This window comes from Bufo bufo, chromosome 7, assembly GCF_905171765.1.
Source record: "Bufo bufo chromosome 7, aBufBuf1.1, whole genome shotgun sequence".
NCBI classification, from domain to species: domain Eukaryota; kingdom Metazoa; phylum Chordata; class Amphibia; order Anura; family Bufonidae; genus Bufo; species Bufo bufo.
In genome coordinates, this window is record NC_053395.1 from 160901225 (window position 1) to 160924151 (window position 22927).

Genomic DNA, 22927 nt, shown 5'->3' on the forward strand with positions numbered 1-22927 from the left:
TTGTTTTTTTTTTGTTTATTTTTTTTACAGGACCGTATGCAGAACCATTCACCTTCAATGGGTCTGCAAAAAAAAAAAAACGGAAATGACTGTGTGAATTCCATGTCCTATTCTTGTCCATTATGCGGACAAGGACAAGCATTTTTACTATTGATCTGAAAAAACGGATGCAATACAGATGTCTTTTTTTTTTTTGCGGACCGCAAAATACATACAGTTGTGTGCATGAGCCCTTACTAATAGTACCGTACTTTACCCGAAAAATATAAATCACAGTCTTAGGGCTCAGGCACACAAATGTATTTTTCTTCTGTTTCCATAAATTTTTTTTTTTTTTTTTCAGGTCCTTTATGTGGAATCATCTATTTCAATGGCGCTTGAAAAAAAAAAAGGAAATGTATTCTGTGTCCGTATGTCCGCATGTCTGTTCCGCAAAAAAAAATAGAACATGTACTATTCTTGTCCATTTTGCAGACAAGACCTGGCATTGTTACAATGGATCCGCAAAAAAGAAAAACGGAAGCAACATGGACGTCACACGGATGTCATCTGTATTTTTTTTTTGTGGATCCGTGTTTTGCAGACGGCAAAATACATACGGTCATGTGCATGACCCCCTAACGTTAGACCATTTTACTATTCTGACGCATAGACTTTTATAAATTTGGAATGCCGTAAATCCTGCACCAGATTTATGCTACAATTTTGTCTGTGCGCCAAAAACAGTGCCAAACGTATTAGTTGCCATAGTTGTACTCCAAAAATGCACCAAAATTTTAGCACATTTGTTCCACAGGGCAAAAATGTAGGCCATGCCTCCTTTCTAGCGAGACCACACCCTCTATCCAGAGAAGCCATGCTCTCTTGTCGGATATAGGGTAAAAAGCTTAGAAAAAGGTGTAAGAGTGAGGCAATACTGCAACTTTTTGTAGAACGACTGATTAGTTTTAACTATATAACTATAGCTGCAGTCTAAATGAGTGCATTTATTTGAATGCGATCTTGTGGACTGCAGCTGTCATTCAGTCGTTAAAATCAAAAGTCGTGCTACAAAAGTCGCAGTGTAGCTTAAGCCTAAAAAAGTAAATTTGGGGCAAAGTATGTACACCAGTTTTATAGTGTAAATTGCACCAACAAATGGCACATTTTCATTAGTAAATCTGCTCTACTATGTGTGGAAACTGGTGGTAACTCACATACTTCCCAAGAGGGTCCATAGATGCCCTTTTGGCATCTGCTGAGTAGCTATACTGTATGTTTGTATGCATTTTGGGGGGTATTCTCTCTCCTTTGGGAGAGAGCAGCTTAGTCGGCGTGAGGAGACTTATAGGCCATACATGCTCTTCTGGAAATCTGGGAAGAAAGGGATGCAAATGTGCTCAACAAGCTCTGCCTCTAATGCCACCAGAAGGGTTGAACATTGACTTAGGATAGCTGCTTTACATCTAGAGGTAGATGCATTTGTATGCATTTTGTTAACTATGCTGGAATTCAGTCTGCTGTGCTTTACTATACTGGTGCCCAATGTTATAAAAAGGTTATACCATATACAGTTGCAAGAAAAAGTATGTGCATGCTTTGGAATGATATGGATTTCTGCACAAATTGGTCATAAAATGTGATCTGATCTTAATCTAAGTCACAACAATAGACAATCACAGTCTGCTTAAACTAATAACACACAAATAATTAAATGTTACCATGTTTTTATTGAACACACCATGTAAACATTTATAGTGCAGGTAGAAAAAGTATGTGAACCCTTGGATTTAATAACTGGTTGAACCTCCTATAGCAGCAATAACTTCAACCAAACGTTTCCTGTAGTTGCAGATCAAACGTGCACAATGGTCAGGAGTAATTCTTGACCATTCCTCTTTACAGAACTGTTTCAGTTCAGCAATATTTTTGGGATGTCTGGTGTGAATCACTTTCTTGAGGTCATGCCACAGCATCTCAATCAGGTTGAGGTCAGGACTCTGACTGGGCCACTCCAGAAGGCGTATTTTCTTCTGTTTAAGCCATTCTGTTGTTGATTTACTTCTATGCTTTGGGTCGTTGTCCTGTTGCAACACCGATCTTCTGTTGAGCTTCAGCTGGTGGACAGATGGCCTTAAGTTCTCCTGCAAAATGTCTTGATAAACTTGGGAATTCATTTTTCCTTCGATGATAGCAATCCGTCCAGGCCGTGACACAGCAAAGCAGGCCCAAACCATGATGCCCCCACCACCATACTTCACAGTTGGGATGAGGTTTTGATGTTGGTGTGCTGTGCCTCTTTTTCTCCACACATAGTGTTGTGTGTTTCTTCCAAACAACTCAACTTTGGTTTTATCTGTCCACAGAATATTTTGCCAGTACTGCTGTGGAACATCCAGGTGCTCTTGTGCAAACTGTAAACGTGCAGCAATGTTTTTATTGAACAGCAGTGGCTTCCTCTGTTGTATCCTCCCATGAAATCCATTCTTGTTTAGTGTTTTATGTATCGTAGATTTGCTAACAGGGATAAAGGCATATGGCAGAGACTTTTGTAAGTCTTTAGCTGACACTCTAGGATTCTTCTTCACCTCATTGAGCAGTCTACGCTGTGCTCTTGCAGTCATCTTTACAGGATGGGTACTCCTAGGGAGAGTAGCAGCAGTGCTGAACTTTTTCCATTTATAGACAATTTGTCTTACCGTGGACTGATGAACAGCAAGGCTTTTGGAGATACTTTTATACCCTTTCCAGCTTTATGCAAGTCAACAATTCTTAATCGTAGGTCTTCTGAGAGCTCTTTTGTGCGAGGCATCATTCACATCAGGCAATGCTTCTTGTGAAAAGCAAACCCAGAACTGGTGTGTGTTTTTTATAGGGCAGGGCAGCTGTAACCAACACCTCCAATCTCATCTCATTGATTGTACTCCAGTTGGCTGACATATCACTCCAATTAGCTCTTAGAGATGTCATTAGTCTAGGGGTTCACATACTTTTTACACCTGCACTGTGAATGTTTACATGGTGTGTTAAAAAAAAAACATGGTAATATTTAATTCTTTGTGTTATTAGTTTAAGAAGACTGTGATTGTCTATTGTTGTGACTTAGATGAAGATCAGATCACATTTTATGACCAATTTGTGCAGAAATCCATATCATTCCAAAGGGTTCACATACTTTTTCTTGCAACTGTAATATACAGCTTTTGGGTAAAATGGAGGCCTATGGATTACCATGCATGGTCAACATTGTCATACTTTGTGGTTTTACACAGATGTGTCCTCCTCATCTTCCTTCTTGGGCTAAATTCTTAGGCCCCCACCAATCTAAATTTGATATGTCTCCACGACATATCAAATGTTTTTTGAAAAGTTAGTGACTATTTAAAGCGGGTTCATCTGATATGATTTAAAATGGCCACCAGCAGCATGTCCTAGAATGGGAGGAGGACTAGTTGCCTTCACTTGCAGAGCTGCCTAGGGGCTTGAGGAGCATGGCATCACTACACACTACACTACTCTACAATAGATCGTAGTGATGTGATCCTGTCTGATATACCATCATGGCTGAGCAGCCTGACAGGAGCGCTCACTAATGTGTAGTATATGTAAGTGCCAGACCGTAGTGTTTAGTGAGGCTCTGCCCCCTCACCCCCCTAGACATCTCTGCAAGTGATAGCAGCCAGTCCTACTCACATTCTTGGACAGGTTGCTGGCGGCCATTTTAAATAATTCCTGAAGAATCTCTTTAAGCTTTAGAAAATGAGAGACCGTAAGGCTGTTGAAATAAAACTGTTTTGTAGCAGTTACTGTCTCATGAGCAATTCCACTTACCTACCCGCCCACTTATCAGCAAGAAATATTAAAACGTTCTTTACAATTGTAACACTGGCTGCAACATCCTGCTTTCAGCTGTGTAATTGGCAATATTATTTCTAAGCCTTTGTAGCTAGTGAGTGGGGATGTGCACTGTCCCTTTAAGCCAGGCATTACAGAACTGCATCAGATAAATAGTAACATCCTAATAATTCACTGTAAAGCTAAGAGATACACAGGGCCACATATCATCCAGGCAAATAGTATCAAACAGCATCCAGGTCTAACACAGTGAAAATTATTGTTTATGTTCCTGGTGGTCTAGGGAAGTGAAATGCTTAATGTCTGTATCGCTAGTGGTCTAGAACATTACGAGGGGATTTTATTTTCTTCTTCTTGATGATCTAGGGCCGTGAAGAAGCCGATGTTAATATGCCTGGTGGTCTAAAGCAGTGAGCGGGTAAATTCTAGCATCTATAGTGGACCTGAGCAGTGAACGGGTTAGTGTAAGAATCACTGATGGTCTAGGGCAGTGGGGGTGTCACGGTGGGGAGTGCGGAAAACCCCCCCACCGTACAATGTAAAGGGGAAGCAGCTAGGCCAGGACGCTGGAATCAGGGAGCGAGTCACCTCCTATAGCGTCCCTAATCCTCACCCTAAGGCTGCATTCACACGTCCGTGGTGTGCTGCGGACCCGCAAATTGCGGGTCCGCAACACACCAGCCCGGCACCCCCATAGAAATGCCTATTCTTGTCCGCAAGCTGCGGACAAGAATAGGACATGCTCTATCTTTTTGCGGAGCTGCGGACCCAAAATCGGGGCCGCACTCCGCAATTGCGGCTGCAGACAGCACACTGTGTGCTGTCCGCATCCATTCCGTCCCCATAGAGAATGAATGGGTCCCCATCCATTCCGCAAAATTGCGGAGAGGATGCGGACCCATTTTGCGGACGTGTGAATGGAGCCTAACTCCTCACTGTATGAGCGGACCTGGATGGTAGGACGGCTCATACCAGGATACCTATGACCCTGAGTCGCCCTGATAATCCCTCACATAGGAGTAGGGGAGAGACGACCTGTTCTTCTCAGACATGGATGAGCTGCAGGGAAAAGGGAAGCCCATACACAGCTAAAGGATCGGCAGGTAAGAACAACAAGACTACTCACTTACCTGCCAAAGCCTCCACAACTGGAACCCGTGCACACATAAGTACAGGAGCCGAACACACAGCAGGTCACAATACAAACAACCACACAGGAATCTAGCATACCAACTCTGCCAGAGCCCCCCATGCTCACACAGTGCATGGCAGCCCCAAGCAGCACTGCATACAGGCTTATGGTTCACCCCTCTGGGAAACCAGCCCCCTTGCGGAGGTAACACACACAAAGGGATACGTCTTGCACACATGCAGGGACAAACGCCAACAACATCCCAGACATGCAACAACAAACAAGACGCACAACAAACCTCCAACTCAAACCCACCAGGAGGGGAAGAAAGACAAGGAAGAAACGCTCAGAAACTGGGAAGACCTTGATGACCACAAGCGTGGCCCTCACTGGACAAATGGTATAGCCAGGAGCAGTGAACCACCAGCCCACACCAAGCCTGGAGGAACACTGAGCTACAGGCTTCCAGCAGAAGCTAAATAGCCCAAAGCGACCACACCCAATCAGGGGGTTAATCTTTACAGCACCCTTGCACACACCAGCAACCACGTTGCCACTGGCAACAGCATGCGTGGCAACCATGTCACGGCGCACATAGCCAAAGCCGAGACACAGCCACCACATGCCATAACAGCAAAACATTGCCACCGGCAACCGCAAACATGACACAAGTGTCACGGCGCACACAGCAAAGGTCGTGACAGGGGGGAGGTGTTACTTCTGGTTTTACGGGTGGTGTAGTATAGTGAAAGGGTTAATTCAAGGGTCACTAGACTAGTGAAAGGGTTAATGTCATTATACCTAGTTGAGGGCAGTTTAATGGTTACTGCTGCATATCTTGGTCCAGTAGTTACTCATCTGCCCAGGCTCCAGCATTTCCTGGAAGGCTCAACTTCCTGTTTCCTCATCATAGAGATGACTGCAGGAAGAGGATAGTCAGGGCTATATCACTGTGTAGTTTTCTCTGTGATTGGGCAGAGCGATTCAGATGCTCTCTGCCCACTCTCCTGGGAACAGAAATGCTAATGTGCAGTGCTGGTCCAGTGCACATCATGGAGGCAGAGAAACAGCTGTTGTGGGTTTATGAGTAAGCTACACCATTATTCTCCATTGCTAAAGTGAACCTACACAAGGCTCCCTCTGCATCGGGACTTCGATAGTAGTAAATAGGAGGAAAGCAACCCAAGGGCCATTGATTTCTCTTGTACTGCAAGTTCACTTGCTGCCTCATGAGATGGTGAAATTAAGGGTCCATTCACACGTCCGTATGTGTTTTGCGGACCGCACATCGCCGGCACTCTCATAGAAAATGCCTTTTCTTGTCCGCATTTGCGGACAAGAATAGGACATGTTCTATTTTTTTGCGTAACGGAAGTGCGGGTCCGCAAATGCGGATGCGGACAGCACATTCCGCGCCCATTGAAAATGAGTGGGTCCGCACCTGTTCCGCAAAATTGCAGAACGGATGCGGACCCATTTTGCGGACGTGTGAATGGACCCCAACGCTGCCTAATTTATACACTCTGTTTTGCGCCACCTCTAGCATTTGGCTTGCCTGGTATTCAGAATGCAGTATGTACGTTGACATGTCTTATGCGTTAAGACACGATTAGTTCTCCTTTTAGAATTTCTTGTTTGCGATTTGAGGTGTGTTTATGTTCACAGATGCCACTTCAGTCCCTAAACTCAGCAAAGCGTTTCTACTTGGCCATGCTGGAAGTGAGGTTGAGATGACGTTTTATTAATGAGTTGTCCTTTCTGGCTTCTTCTGTGTTTTGAGACACCAGAGATGCCAAAGTTTAGACATTTGGAACAGCCTGAAATCCATCTTACAAGTTCATCTGGTAATTCCATCAAAAGTGAACTGCATTCTCCGATAAGAGGCTTAGAGATGTGACAAGAGAAGATGACATTTGAGTCTGGAAATTCTATTACAGGCCAGCAATTGAAGATTTAGGAACAGCTATATGCATGTCACATACTCTGAGCCAACTGGACACACACAAAAATCTACAATATGTCAGATTTTTGTCTGATGCTCATAGCTCCCCGCCACATCCTAGGCTGCATAACAAAAGCGCACAGTATCAGGCTGACCCGAGATAAGAAAAGGTCATACATAAGTATATAAATACCTTCAGCACGTCAGCTGTGACCCACTTAACCCATGCTTCTCAGCATGGAGGTTTTATTTTTAAGGATCTTATAGGATTGTTATATTTGTTTAAAGGGGTATTTTGGTTATATAAAGTTATCCACTACCCACAGGATAGGAGATAGCGTATTTTTCAATGTTTTAGAGGAGGAAAATCAGAAAAGACCTCAGATCAGACCCCCCCTAAATCTTCATCAGACCCCCAATCTTTTTCATACCTCAGATCAGACCCCCAAACTTTTTCAGACCTCAGATCAGACCCTGATCTTTATTAGACCTCAGATCATACCCCCTAATCTGTGTCAGACTCCAAGTCCTTATCAAAGATAAAAATAAATTAACTTACCTCTCCTGCACATGACGGCACAGTCTTCCTGCACTCACTGCTCCCTGGTCGTCTTCTAGGCCCTGTGCTGCTCTTTGACCTGATGATGCACACCATCAGGTCATAGTGCACGCCTACATGCATACATCCTGACGATATACGCTGCCAGGGTACAGTGCAGAGTGGTGAGTACAGTAAGTGCTAGCAGCGATACACTCACCACTCCCCATCCCTCCTGCATACTAGTGAGCTCTTCCATAATGGTAACTATTAGATCATTGAGAGTCCTGCCAATCGGACTCCAAGTATAATGAGCCCCAAAGCATGTGGAGCCCCCCAAAAAATGGACCTGCCGATCGGGCATGTGCTCTGATGTGGTTTTGGAAGTGGGTACTATGCTACTTTGCATAGTACCACCTCGAAAACCGCCTAGGGTAGTGCTATAGACCGTCCATCTGTGCCGGCGATGTCAACAGGCTCACCGCTAGGTGAAAGTTTTTGCTTAGCGTATTGATGTGAAGCCCAGTATGTCACTGGCAGTAAAAACTACAGGCTTGCACTGCACGATGCAGTGTGACAAGGGGGAGCATTGGAGCAAAGAAATGCCACAACAGACACCTGGGGCTGATGTCTGTGATCAGCGATAACACCGAACGTAGACATTCAACCCCTCAGATGCCATGGTCAAATGTGACCAAGTCATCTGAGAGCCAAAACCAAGATAGCAATATATCCAAGGGCATAACTATAGCCATAGCCCTTGCTATGGGGCCCAGAGGTTGGGGGGGCCCAATTAGGTTCAAGAACATTGTACCTTTTTATGGGAAATAACAATATGGTGGCTTTTTGCTATAATGTGGGTTTTTTGATACATGGTGCTATTATACCATCAATTATTGCTTCTTGTGCTGCTGTTTAATTTTCTTACACTAGGTGGTGGGGCCCCAACTTATTTTGCTATGGAGGCCTATCAATTTTACGCACTTATGTAGAGCTACTATATTCCTCAGTGCTTTACAGACATTAGCATCAAGCTGTCCCCAATGACGCTCACAATCTAAGTTCCCTATCAGTATGTCTTTGGAGTGAGGGAGAAAACCAGAGTACCTAGAGGAAACACTGGGAGAACCTACAAACTCCATGTTGTCTTTGGTCAGATTCAAACCTACTGTAGGACCCTAGCGCTGCAAGGCACCTGTGCTAATCACAAAGCCACCGTGCCTCCCATATGAATAATAGTTACACCTCTGAATATATCCAAATAGTATCTGGCTTTTATTATTTATACACGTTTTATGAAGCATTTATTTGCAGGAAATGAAACTGCAAAGAAATATAAAATTCTTGGATTAATATTTGACGAGATTTTTTTTTTTGCCCAGGACTGCATAGATATTTTAGTAAGTTGCCAAGTACAACTTAAATCCCAGAGCTTACAAAAATGTCATCTGCTTTATGCCGGGGAACAATTTAGATATAAACCAGCAGATAAGTCCAAGAGCAGATTAGTCAACATGAGTGCTAAAATTGCTCATTGATTTTCAGCCCTTTATTGCGGAATATTTCACGTGCTTCACAAACCCTTCCTCTGCTTGCAGTGTTTTATTCAGTTTTAGAGCTTTCACCAAGATCTGTAGCAGGTTTTATGCTTTTCTAGAATTACAATGATGGTTATACATGGACATGTCATTATTATGTCATTTATGATTATATTTAATAAGTGCAGTATGGTTTCTACCTGCTTTACAGAGTATAAAATACATACATACTGTACAGTTACTTTACTCTTTGTTTTATCCGAGATCTCAATCTCTTTCTCTCTCAGATTAATGTTGTCCGAGCCCACTGATTTTAACAGGACCAGCTGACCATCTAATGTGCATCTGGGCCTCCTGACTCTACTCAATGGCAAATGTTGGCCATTTTGGATTTCATCATGCCCAACCCTTTTGTGCCCTGCGGAGTTAAACTGTCACTAAAGTAGTCTGGCGGTAGCTTAATCCCATCCCCGCTGAAAGCATATGCATGTTCAGTCATGTCAAACGTGAATGGGGGAGTAGGTAGTCTTTAAGACCGTGCTCTCCAGGGGAATGTAGGCAAAGTAGAGAAAATGTAGGCAGAAGGATGAAAACTGTCCACATACAGACCTCTTAAAATGCGTGAATCATACCAAAAAATATAAATTATATCTAGAAAACCATTAACAGATTTTTTTGTTAAAGGCACCTTGTCAGCAGATTTGTACCTATGAAACTGGCTGACCTGTTACATGTGCGCTTGGCAGCTGAAGACATCTGTGTTGGTCCCATGTTCATATGTGTCCGCATTGCTGAGAAAAATTATGTTTTAATATATGCAAATGAGCCTGTAGAGGAACGGGGGTGTTACCATTACACTTAAAGGATTTACTCTCTTTGTAATTGCCGTGCCCTCTGCTCTGTGATTGAGAGGACCAGGCAGTGTAAACCTGATCATGTGGGCAGTTGCAGAGAGAGCAGAGCCTCTAGGTGTAATAGCAACGCCCTCTTTGCTCCTTGAGACTCATTTGCATATATTAAAACATGGATTTTCTCAGCAATGCGGGCACATATGAACATGGGACCAACACAGATGCCTTCAGCTGCCAAGTGCACATGGAACAGGTCAGCCGGTGTCATAGGTACAAATCTGCTGACAGATGCTTAAATGATTACATTGAATATTCACATCTAGACTTAAGTTGTGCTAAAAAATAATTTTGCTGGCCGTGCCCCTTTAAAGTCCCCATTTCTTTTCCTGGATTATCTTAAGGAAAATTGGTACCCTAGTAAAGCTGGAAATACACTCAAGTTTGAGGTGCCATTTTTTTTGAGCCAATGCCAAAAATGAATCCATTTATTTATTCTACATACTTTTTGAATCCATTCCTAACTTTGGCTCTCAAAACACACCAAAAACTACCACAAAAAACTATGGGGGTCATTTATGAACTAGAAATACGCATGTATTAGGTCCTTTGCGCCGCAATCTGCAACTTTTGCCCGCTCACGCCAGGTCTAAAAAAAAAAAAAGTGGCGCGGAAGGGGAGGAGTCACTAGGCCCATCTCATTTACCATTTTCTACATCTGGTTTAGGCATAGAAAATGGTCTAAATGTAAGACAGCAAGGAAGCTGGTGGATCTGGCGCCTCTACATAACTTTGGCGGATCCAGCTCCAGCTATAGGGGATATTAAGACTGGCGTCTAAAACGCTGATCTTAATAAATGACCCCCTATATATGTACTTTTTCAGACTAAGACCGTTCAAAAAACATCTCATCCAGACAACCATGACCCTTCAATGTACAGATGAGAAGTAGCGGATATTAACCCAAGTCATCCAGGTTCATATATTCACTTATAGAGTTGTCACCTCTAGATGGCGCTAGGGAGTTTTCTTCCTTCTGGAGAAATTGCATTGCACTACTGCCTGCCAGAATATACATTTTTCATATCGCATTCATTTCTGGAGAAAGCTTTCAAGTATTTCTTATCCAAAGGGAATAGAAGCAAAACAACCGGCACCTTGACAAACATAAAACCTAGGAGCATGTTCAACCTTTTAACATTTGTAAAAATGTAATTTCCTCTCCTGACAATGTGGTAACTGTAGTACAGAAGACAATAGAAGTGAGTAACACATTCTCTCCCTGTACATAATACTCCTGTCACTGGTGTAATATTCTTTCCAGAATAGTTTATATAGGTCAACTCATGTGGCAGATCAGCTATTTAATCACAGACATGATCCAAAGAATGTTTATAGCAGTGTACGACCAAATGAACAAAGCAAAAAGAAGAATCCGGATAATCAAATACAAATATTAAACCCGATGCCTGCAAGTTTCAAAGCATCATAATATGCACAGGCTACAAATAATCAGCCCGTGTCAACATTCATTAACTTATATCACTGTCTAGTATCAAATGTTTCTGAAGTATCCTTTGAAGGGTCTTGTAATCCAAGGCAACAACGAAACAGACCAGTGAGGATGAAGTAAAAGGGGTTTATTAACAAAATAAACAAAGTCCAGGTACTTCACTGGGCAAACGTCAGGCAAACAAAAAACAAAGGAAAGCCAGGAGTAGTCCCGATCCGTGCATAAGTCTCTGTGCAACTTACCAGGTAAACGGATGCGTCACGGAAAGTCCCGGGTCCTGGGTCCCACTGGAACGGACAGAGTCCCAGCAATCTTCAGTCAGTAGCTAGCAGTACTGACCTGCACCTGGATAAGGAAGGATAACAGTGGGCACTGACCGACCTGGGAGGCCACCTTTTATGTGCCTGCTAACAAACCCCAGGGCGCCAAATGTCCACTCCCCATAGGTCACGATCCTGCCCTACACCTGTGTACAAGGCTTTGGTCGGTCATTAGTCAATTAGACCAATGCTGGCCCCCTAATCTACTTGCGGCCAGTTGCTATTCCCTTCGCTGGTCGGCGAAGCGCGTACGCGCGACCGCGTATCCCCTTTCAAACCTGTTTTTGAACGTAAATGCGGATGCAGGACAGGCTCTGCGAGAGTGCGCAAGCGAGTTGACATGGACAGCGGAATGGAATCCGCAATAGGCACCGGAGACCAGCTTGGCAGCAGCGTACTGCCACTAGCCCGGCCAAGCTGTTGCCGAAAGCCATGCGGTCTTCCCCTCCGGTGAACATGCGAACGCATCCCCGCGTCGGTTCGCAAAGGGGTCAGAGCTGGTGTATCAATGGAGACACGCGTAACCTGTCCCACAGCTCCACAAGGACCCTTTTTGGTCACACCGGAGTGCGAGACAGGTGAGGATCTTACAGGTCTCTCAAAGAGATTTATTGGTCTTGAGGTAAAAATAACACTATATCAGTCCAACTCTCTCTTTGGCTTTTTTCACATGAGCGATACGGATTGTGTTAGTCTACTTTCACACTCGCGTTTTGGCTTTCCGTTCAGGGCTCTCACAAGCGGTCCAAAATGGATCAGTTTTGCCCTAATGCATTCTGAATGGAAAAGGATCCGCTCAGAATGCATCAGTTTGCCTCTGATCAGTCTCCATTCCGCTTTGGAGGCGGACACCAAAACGCTGCCTGCAGCGTTTTGCTGTCCGCTTGACGAAACTGAGCCAAACGTCCTGGCACACGATGTAAGTTAATGGGGACGGATCCGTTTTCTCTGACACAATAGAAAATTGATCCGTCTCCCATTAACTTTTAATGGAGTTCATGACTGATCCGTCTTGGCTATGTTACAGATAATACAAACGGATCCACTCATGACGGATGCATGCGGTTGTATTATTGTAACACATCCGTTTTTGCAGATCCATGATGGATCCGCCCAAAACGCATGTGTAAACGTATCCTTAGGATCTGTGTCAAAACTGATAGTTTTACACACAAGTGCAATCAGGTTTTTTTCTGCAGTTGCGTTCAGTGTTTCTTCTATCTGGATTATATCTGGCTTTCATGTGTTTTTCATGCGCTTGTAGAAAAACGGAAGAATAAAAATCTATATCTCCTAGCAACTATCAGAGAAAAATGAATTGCATCTGAATGCCTACAATTTTTCAATGGAGCCAGGACACAACATAGAACATGCTGCAATTTTTCCTGAACACAGCGATGGTGTGAAAAATGACGCTCATGTACACAGACCCATTGAAATGAATTTCCAGGCTGATACATCTTATAACTAAGCTGCTAATTCTGGGAGTAGTCTCAGTTCTGAGAGTGTTGACTCATGGAGGGTCAAGAGAAACTGGTATGAAGCACAAAAGGATCAGGCAAAAGCATTTTCCGAAAGCATGCCAGGTCAGGGCAGGCAGTGTACGAGCAGTTCAGTAAGCAGTCCAAAGGTTAGGGTTGGCAGTTACAGGGTAAGGCCTCATGCACACGACCGTATTTTGTTTCCGTGTCCGATCCGTTTTTTTTTGCGGATAGGATGCGGACCCATTCATTTCAATGGGTCCGCAAAAAACGCGGACAGCACACCGTGTGCTGTCTGCATCAGTATGTCCGTTCCGTTGCTCCGCAAAAAAATAAATAGTGCATGTCCTATTTTTTTCTAGTTTGCGGACAAGGATAGGCATTATTACAATGGATCCGCAAAAAAAACGTATCCACAAAAAAAAACGGATGCTGTACGAAACGTCATCCTTTTTTTGAGGATCCGCAATTTGCGGACCGCAAAACACATACGGTCGTGTGCATGTAGCCTAAGAAAGGGGAACAGGCAGAGGTCAGATCAGGCAGAAATGGGTGAAATCTGGAAACGGGCAAAGTTCAGTACATGGGCAGGCAACCAGTACAGTTTGCAGGGACCTAAATAACTAGACCTGATTGCTCAGGTACTTTCCCACAGGAGAAGGTGCTTTAAAAACCCTATGGTGGCCAGCCATTGGCTGAGGAAGACTGAAGAGGATGGACAAGCCCTCTAAGAGCCAGAGGAGGCACATGCTCCCTATGGGTGTAAAGGAACATAGCAGGGAGGAGAAAGCCTCAGCAGGTGTGGAGCAGACTAAGCTGTGCTGCCCGGGTGAGAACAAGATGTCAGCATTGTCAGACCACTGGGGAAACAAAGTGACCATGCCCATGAAGAGGAGAAAGGCAGTGGAGGACATTCACCACTGGCATGACACCTAATATGTCTCCCAATCTTTGGAGACAAGTGACCTATTTATTTAAATTCTCATTAGCCTTGGTGTTGCAAATCATTAGACTTTGGTGTTGCAAATCATAATTTAATGGGGAAGAGATTGAAATATTCCTAAAGCATTCATTGGTGGAGAGTCATATGCACATTGCCTCCCTGCTTTTCTGACCATCCATAATGCAACTCACCACTCCAGTGAAAGAGTTGTATGGGATATCACATTCATATTTGCCATATTTTATTTGCAAATACTATTTTCTCACCACGTATTATACAGCAAGGCTTTGTGTATCACTTCTGGTAGGGCAGGACGGACTGTGATACACCACGATGGAAGTAATGGCTAGTTGATGCCTGTGTCAGACTATAGATAATGGATCACCCTTCCCAAACGCATCAGTGCCCAGTAATGATACATTATTTTCTTTCCATGATCATTTTCCTCTAAATACTCTGAGTTACACCTCAGTGGAGACAAGAGTAATAGTCATTTCTATAAAACTGCACAGCCCAATCCTTAAATATAACACTTGACGTGCTCCTGTGTGCCGTTTAATGAAGACACAACTGCAGATGTTTTGTCATGAAGAAGATATTTTGATATCTAGAGCATTAATAAAGTGCAGGATCTAGCTTTGATGCCTTAATTGACCCATCTCAGAATGGATGTTAGAACTTGGAGTCAAACTCGGGACCAGTGTATGAAAGGTTCCTCTGCCACCTAATAGGGCATAATTATTATAAAGAAGCAATAGGGATGGGATTGCATATTATGACAATTGCACAATTATACAGTGAAAATGGAACTTTCTAGTGAATTCAATTAATAATTTACTTTTATGATCTATAATATGTACATGCACATCATAATTGGGGAGACACTGGTACAGATTTTTATCAGGTCCCAGAAGGTTTATTGATTACAACCTTAGGGAATGTAGGTGATTACAACTGAACTTTTACTGATCTCTTCCTAGCCAGACAACTGTGCAGACTCTCCTGCTGTGTGCTTCATTTATCTTGGCATTTATCGTTTGATACAGTGGCTCCTGGTCGCCAGTCACTATTTCTGCAAATACATTACTCTTGTCATTTCTTCCATGACCACTCACTGTGAATAAGCGCTGATGCTGCTGTAATCACAGGACTTTACTATTGAGCAAGAGCCATCTATATATGTAAAAGCAGCTTGTCATTTCCTGTTTGGGTAAGATAAGTTACAGTATTTTAGATCTAGCTACCTATCCACTTACCTAGAAGTTAGCAACGAAGAATGAAATGTTGTTATCCAAGTCTCCTCCTACTTACTTTAAAGGCTATGTACACCTTTGGGGACATTTTTTTTTATTACTGCATTGTACTCATTTTGAGCCAAAAATATTTTTTTTATTGGTCTTTATTAAAAATATGGCATCCTTTTTTCTGTACAGAGCAGAGATGCTCTATTAGCACGCTTTGGATTTTCTGTCTTTTCCATCAGACCAGGAGCTGAACGGGTCCTTATTAGGGTTGAGCGAACCCGAACTGTAAAGTTCGGGTTCTGTTAAACAAAACATGCAATGCAACAGCTCACTGCAAACCAAATAAAGTACAAAATTGCATCATAATTGCAAATGCTATACTAATAAGTTAGAGATGCTTGGCAAATCGTTTTGTACAAAATTATTTGATCCAGTCTGCCGCACGTCAAGGCGATCTCTAGTTAGACGGGTTCCTAACACTAAATTTTACCTGTTATGTGCCATGACGGCTATCATATAATTCAGAAAGTGCAGGTTCCACATGCATGCTGGATCCGCCTGAATTTCTGTCATTTTTGGTGCCAAAATGGCCTCTATTATATCCACGGAAAGCAGTTACCAGCATGCATGCCGGGCCCACTTACACCACCCCTGGCGCCAAAAGGTCACCAAGGACTGCAATGAGAGTCCACACACTATCTCTCTCCTGGTGCCAGATGGCTTCAGTGAGTGAGGGGGAGCAGGCAAAGCTATATACTAACACTAATTAAAATCGGCTTTAGGATTTTTGGACCTCAGACCCGAACTCAAACTTTTCAGTAAAAGTTCGGGTTTGGTGTTCGGCGACTTAATGGCGCTTTTTAAAAGGCTGCAGAGCAGCCAATCAACAAGCATGTAACTCTATGCCCTTAGAATGCCTACTAATGGCATGGCTGTGATTGGCCAGTGCAGCATGTGACCCAGCCTCTATATAAGCTGGAGTCACATAGCGTTGCACGTCACTCTGCTGTTACTAGTGTAGGGAGAGGATTCTGGTGCTATGAGGGAGAAAATAGGAAAACATCTTTAATCAGAAGTGCTTGTTAACTCAGCAATCTACATAGATTTAGTTTTGTGGGTGCAGTTCACAATGTTTTGCCCTGCCCCCTGAGCCCAGTGACACAGAAAAAGAACTTTTATCCGTCTGTTAGTTAGGTGGGCGGTGGCGGACATTTTATGCAAGCTCAGTGCACCAGAACAGCATATGTGCATTTGTGACATTCAAATCCAAGCTTGAAATACTGCAATAATAATCTGGGTTTAAAAAAAACACCCATTTTTGGCAATACCCTACATCTGGGGCCTATGCTGCATTTGTTAGTGTGACATACAAGCTAGAAATACTGCAATAATATTCTGGGTTAAAAAAAAACACCCATTTTGGGCAAGATCCTAAATTTGAGAAATATGAGGAGAGCGTCAAATAAGGGACGTGGCCCCGGTAGTGGTGCTGCCGGTGGAGCTCCTGTTGCAGGGAGAGGACGTGGTCGATCTGTGCCAGCTACAGGGACAAGTGAAACACCTTCCTCAGGTGCGAGTAGGCGACAGAACCATCAGCATTATTAAGTCGGGCCTAATGCGGCTCTACGAATGGTGAGGCCAAAACAAGTGCAGGCGATAGTAGATTGGGTTGCTGACAGTGCCTCCAGTTCCTTTACATTGTCTCCGACCCAGTCTCCTGCTGAAAGATCAGAGTTGGCACCTGTAGCCGATGTCCATCAGTCTTTCACCTCACCCCCTTGCAAATCAGCCAAGCAGTCTGAGCCCCAAGTCATGCAGCAGTCTCTTCTGCTTTTTGATGACTCTGCTAGCAGGGTTTCCCAGGGTCATCCACCTAGCCCTGCCCCAGAACTGGAAGAGATTGAGTGCACCGATGCCCAACCACTTATGTTTCAAATAAATAACCTACATAGAAAATGCCAGACCGCTGGTACTAAATTGTTCTTTATTACAAAATCACATTAAACAACATACATGATTAAAAGAATCAGTGCAGGAGATAAAAAGCAACATCACTGGAGGAGACATACAATGAACGGAGTCCCTATCCTTGAACAATTTTGTTCAGAAGAAATTATTATGCATACATGGAATCATACATAGTGAGGAAAAGGGACATTTACCCATACAGAGTCTCCTCCAGGATGGCGCCAACCTGGAGGAGACTCTGTATGGGTAAATGTCCCTTTTCCTCACTATGTATGATTCCATGTATGCATAATAATTTCTTCTGAACAAAATTGTTCAAGGATAGGGACTCCATTCATTGTATGTCTCCTCCAGTGATGTTGCTTTTTATCTCCTGCACTGATTCTTTTAATCATGTATGTTGTTTAATGTGATTTTGTAATAAAGAACAATTTAGTACCAGCGGTCTGGCATTTTCTATGTAGGTTATTTATATGTATTTTTTGCCATAGGCTAGGGCATCACTTGAATGTGGATTCAATTAACGGTTGAGGTATCTATTTCGGTAGTGCACTTATGTTTCAAGATGAGTACATGGGAGGACCGCCGCAGCACGTCTCAGATGATGACGAAACACAGGTGCCAACTGTGGCTTTCTGAAGTGTGCAGACCGACAAGGAGGGCAGGGGTGAAGACTGGGTGGAAGAGGATGTGGAGGACGATGAGGTCCTCGATCCCACATGGAATCAAGGTCATGCGAGTGACCTGTGTAGTTCGGAGGAAGAGGCGGTGGTCGCACAGAGCCACCAGCACAGCAGAAGAGGGAGCAGGATGCAAAAGCGGAGCTGCCGTCCCCTAGACAGTACTCCTGCTACTGCCCACCGCAGCAAGGGACCGAGCACACTAAAGCCAGCTCCAAGGAGTTCCCTGGCGTGGCAGTTCTTCAGACAATGTGCTGACAACAAGACACGAGTGGTTTGCACGCTGTGCAATCAGAGCCTGAAGCGAGGCATAAACGTTCTCAACCGGAGCACAACCTGCATGACCAGGCATCTAAGTGCAAAGCACGTGCTGCAGTGGAGTAGACACCTGAAAAACAAAGAAAGGTCTCTGGCTCCTCCTGCTTACTCTTCTGCTGCAGTCTCGGCCTCTTCATCCACCTCTGGAGTGACAATGGCACTTCCACCCCGCAAACGGCAAACAGAGGATCTGCCAGCAATACCACCACCATCTCCACAATGTCCCAAGGAAGCGTTCAGCTTTCCATCTCCCAAACACTGGAGCGGAAGAGGAAGTACCCCCCCTACCCACCCGCGATCCCCGTCCCTGAATGCCAGCATTTCAAAATTACTGGCCTTTGAAATGCTGTCATTCCGTCTGGGGGAGACGGAGAGCTTTAAAAGCCTTATGGCGGTGGCTGTCCCACAGTACGTCGTGCCCAGCCGCCACTACTTTTCCAGGCGAGCCATCCTTTCCCTACACAACCAAGTGGGGGACAAAATCAGGTGTGCACTGCGCAACGCCATCTGTGGCAAGGTCCACCTAACTACAGATACGTGGACAAGTAAGCACGATCAGGGACATTATATCTCCCTAACAGCACACTGAGTAAATGCAGTGGTGGCTGGGCCTGAGGCGGATAGCAGTTTGGCGTATGTCCTTCCACCACCGAGGATTGCAGGGCGCTTCAGTTTGCCTCCTGTTGCTTCCTCCTACTACTCTGCTTCCTAATCCTCTACTGGCTCCTCATCCGGTCAGCGTAACACCTTCACCACCAACTTCAGCACAGCCAGGGGTAAACGACAGCAGGCAGTTTTAAAACTTATCTGTTTGGGGGAAAAACCCCACACCGCGCAGGAGCTGTGGACGGGCCTTGAACAACAGAGGTACCTTAAAAATTACCCCGATATGTCAGAGCTTCTGCAGAAAGTGCGGGCCGTCTGTGTGCGCTTTCGGCGCTCTCACCCTGCTGCTGCTCGCCTGTCAGTGCTGCAGCGTAACTTCGGCCATCCCGCTCAACACCTCATATGCGACGTGCCCACAAGGTGGAACTCCACCTTGCACATGCTAGCCAGACTGTGTGAGCAGCAGCAGGCGATAGTGGAGTTTCAGCTGCAGCACGCACGGGTGGGTCGCTCTGCGGAACAACACCACTTCACCACCAATGACTGGGCCTCCATGCGAGACCTGTGTTCCTTGTTGCGCTGTTTCGAGTACTCCACCAACATGGCCAGTGCCGATAATGCAGTTCTCAGCGTTACTATCACACTTCTATGCCTCCTTGAAAAAACGCTTCTGGCGATGATGGAAGAGGATGTGGCACAGGAGGAGGAGGAAGAGGGATCATTTCATAGGGTTTCCGGCTAGTCATTCACAAGTGGCTCCGAGGGTGGGTTCCTGCACCCACAAATGGCAGGTACACAATTGTCCAGCCAGAGCACAGTTCTGGAGGATAACGAGGTGGAGGAGGAGGAACTGTGTTCACAGAAGGGTGGCAACCAAACCAGCTCATGGGCATCACTGGTGCGTGGATGGGGGGATACAGAGGACACAGACGATACACCTGCCACAGATGACAGCTTTTCGTTGCCTCTGGGCAGCCTGGCACACATGAGCGATTACATGCTGCAGTGTCTCCGTAATGACCGCCGAGTTGCCCACATTCTAACTTGTACTGATTACTGGGTGGCCACGCTGCTGGATCCTCGTTACAAGGACAACGTACCGTCCTTAATTCCTTCACTGGAGCCTGATCATAAGATGCGTGAGTACAAGCGCACGCTGGTAGACGCGCTGCTGGTGGCATTCCCACCTGACAGAGGGGGCACAGTGGAAGCGCAAGGCGAAGGCAAGGAGGAGGAAGAGCCCGACAACGCAGCTGGGGCACCGCCAGCACCTCAGAAGGCAGGGTTAGCATGGCCGAAATGTGGAAAAGCTTTTTCAGCATGCCACAACAACCAGCACCACCAGCTGATATGGAACGTCTTAGCAGGAGGCAGCATTTCAGCAACATGGTGGAGCAGTATGTGTGCACACGCCTACACGCACTGACTGATGGGTCTTCCCCCTTCAACTTCTGGGTCTCCAAATTGGGCACATGGCCTGAGCTTGCCCTTTACGCCTTGGAGGTGCTGGCCTGCCCTGCAGCCAGTGTATTGTCTGAACGTGTGTTAAGCACGGCTGGAGGGGGTTATAACATGTTATATTTCCCAATGTTTTGGGGTGTACCCTAGTTGAAACTATTTTTTTTTTTATTTAAAACCAAAAAACTGTGTAGGCTACCTCCTTCTCCTCCACCGCCACTTCCACCTATACCGCCACATCCACTGCCTCCTCAACCTCCTACTCCATATGGACCTCGTCCTCCTAGATCAAGATTTTTTTTTTTAATATTTTTACGTATTTTATGTTATTTAAAGTCATTTCCCTATCCACATTTGTTTGCAGAGCACTTGCCATGCTCTTAACCACATTTTGCTGCCATTTGCAGCTCTCTAGACCTTTAGCCCCTTCCATGACTTTTTTACAGCCATTTTAGTGCTCAAAAGTTTAGGTCCCCATTGACTTCAATGGGCTTCGGTTCAAGTTTGGGTCCCGAACTCGAACTTTTTTGTGAAGATCGGCCGAAACCGTCGAACCCGAACATCCAGGTGTCCGCTCAACTCTAGTCCTTATCTCTGCTCTCTGACCTTAAAACCACTCATTATAGCTCAGTTCTTATCTTCCTGATAAGAATGTGGCTTAAATAAGTCTTTATGATCTCTTAGTAGTTTAGAGATAAGGTTTATTAGATAAAAATTATTATTTTTTTATCCAAAAATGAGTAAAATGAAATCATAAAAAAAAAAATTGCCTCCTAAGGTGTACATAGCCAACGTGTAAAACATCCCCTTATGCTTGGGCCGCTCATATAGATGGTACTTACCTTGCTCCCCGACACCCGCGTAACTCCTGCTCCCCGCATGGCTGCCACTGCATCTTCCCGTCATGCAGATAAAAACAACCGGCTACAGGGGGGGTTGGTTTGGGGGGAAAGGGTGTCAGCTAATAGCATGCCGCAACGGGGACGAGCATCCCTAGCATCGTGGTGCTTGCAATGCTGCCGCGATGTGTTCAAGTACCATGCAGTTGTATGAGCCACAGAGGGCTCTAATTAAACTAAAGAGACTGCACTGTTTAGTCAGTCTGTATTGTTAATTGCAGGCGGCATTGAAGGTGCCGAGCAGCCATTAACCATACCAACTAACTGAACAGTAATTACAGCCCACCACGGCCTGTATGATCAAGCAGTATTTGAATGGAGTGCAGTAACGTCACAAGCACCACTCGACCGTGCCATGTGGTCATACCCTATGGGGCTGTCCGGCCTAGCAGCAGAATTAAAGAGGGCCTGTCACCATGACATGCATACACTGCAATCTGCAGACAGTATGTTATAGAGCAGGAGGAGCTGAGCAGATTGGTATATAGTTTTATGGGAAAAGATTCAATAAAACATATTTTATACATTAAAATTTCTGCTCATTCTGGGGTTTGAAGTCCAGGAGGCGGTCCTATCAGTGACTGACAGCCTTCCCTCTATGACTGTGTGTACAGAGATAGCTGTCAATCACTGATAGGACCGCCTCCTTCACTACAAAGCCCAGAATGAGCAGAAATATAAATAAATGAAGGTTATAATGAACTTTTTCCCCGCAAAACTATTTATCATTCTTTTTAGCTCCTCCTGCTCTATGACATGCTGTGGGCAGATTACACTGCATTTGTATGATGACAGGTTGCCTTTACAGAGCATCTGTCACCTCTCTGGAGACGTTTATTTCAGTAACTACTTGCAATTCCCATGTAATAGCAATTCTAGAACATCTTTTCATATTACTCTATTACTGTATTATTCCTCTCAGAAGTTTATTAATGAATTGACAACATTCTGAAACTAACCAATCAGTGCTGCTTTGAAAGAACACACTCCCATCTGGTAACACCCCTCTGAACCTTTATTGCAGACGATTAGTAATTCTTTCAGAAACTTCTAGCAGAGAAATCGCTTGTAGATTTGTACGAATAGATGCTCCAGAACGGTTATTGTACGGGTAATGCAAGTAGTTACTAAAATGCTCGTCAGAAGAAGGTGACAGGTTCTTTTTAAACACTGAAGGAAGTGTGTCCCCAAAAGAAAAAGAAAAAACCCAGCAGTGACGTCTGACGTGCCCTTCTTGGCCAATGATTGGCAGCAGCAGTCACTGGACCTTGTCACTTGTGCTGGAGTGGCAGGATGGTCAAAAGATGAGTGGAGATTTCTTTCCCCCCCCCCCTTTGGACACAGTTTCCACTTGTATTTAAATCTGCCGCGAGGATGGACAACCCCTTTAAATATTTTATTAGATCTCTAAATGCAGTATTGTTTTTATCCACAAATACTGTATTGCGTGTGCATGAATATTTCTCAGTTGTCTTCTCCACATGCCACCTGTCAGGGTCTGTCACCTCAGCCCACTTACACATTGGAACATATCTGGACCAGGCTCTTCCTGTTGTGGCAGTTAATTAATCTCCCCCAATTCCTCCTGCAGCCCACCTGTCTCTCCTTGGTGTCAATCACCGTAAGCCGGTGCGCTCTGGTCTCCTGGACAGTCTGCCTGCTTTC

General features: G+C 44.7%; 1 protein-coding gene across 1 annotated transcript in view; it reads left to right on the forward strand.

Annotated features, from left to right (window-relative positions):
* The window catches only part of SPAG16 (sperm associated antigen 16), a 1151519-nt gene that overhangs the window by 621155 nt on the left and 507437 nt on the right, over nucleotides 1-22927 (forward strand). The window lies entirely within an intron of this gene.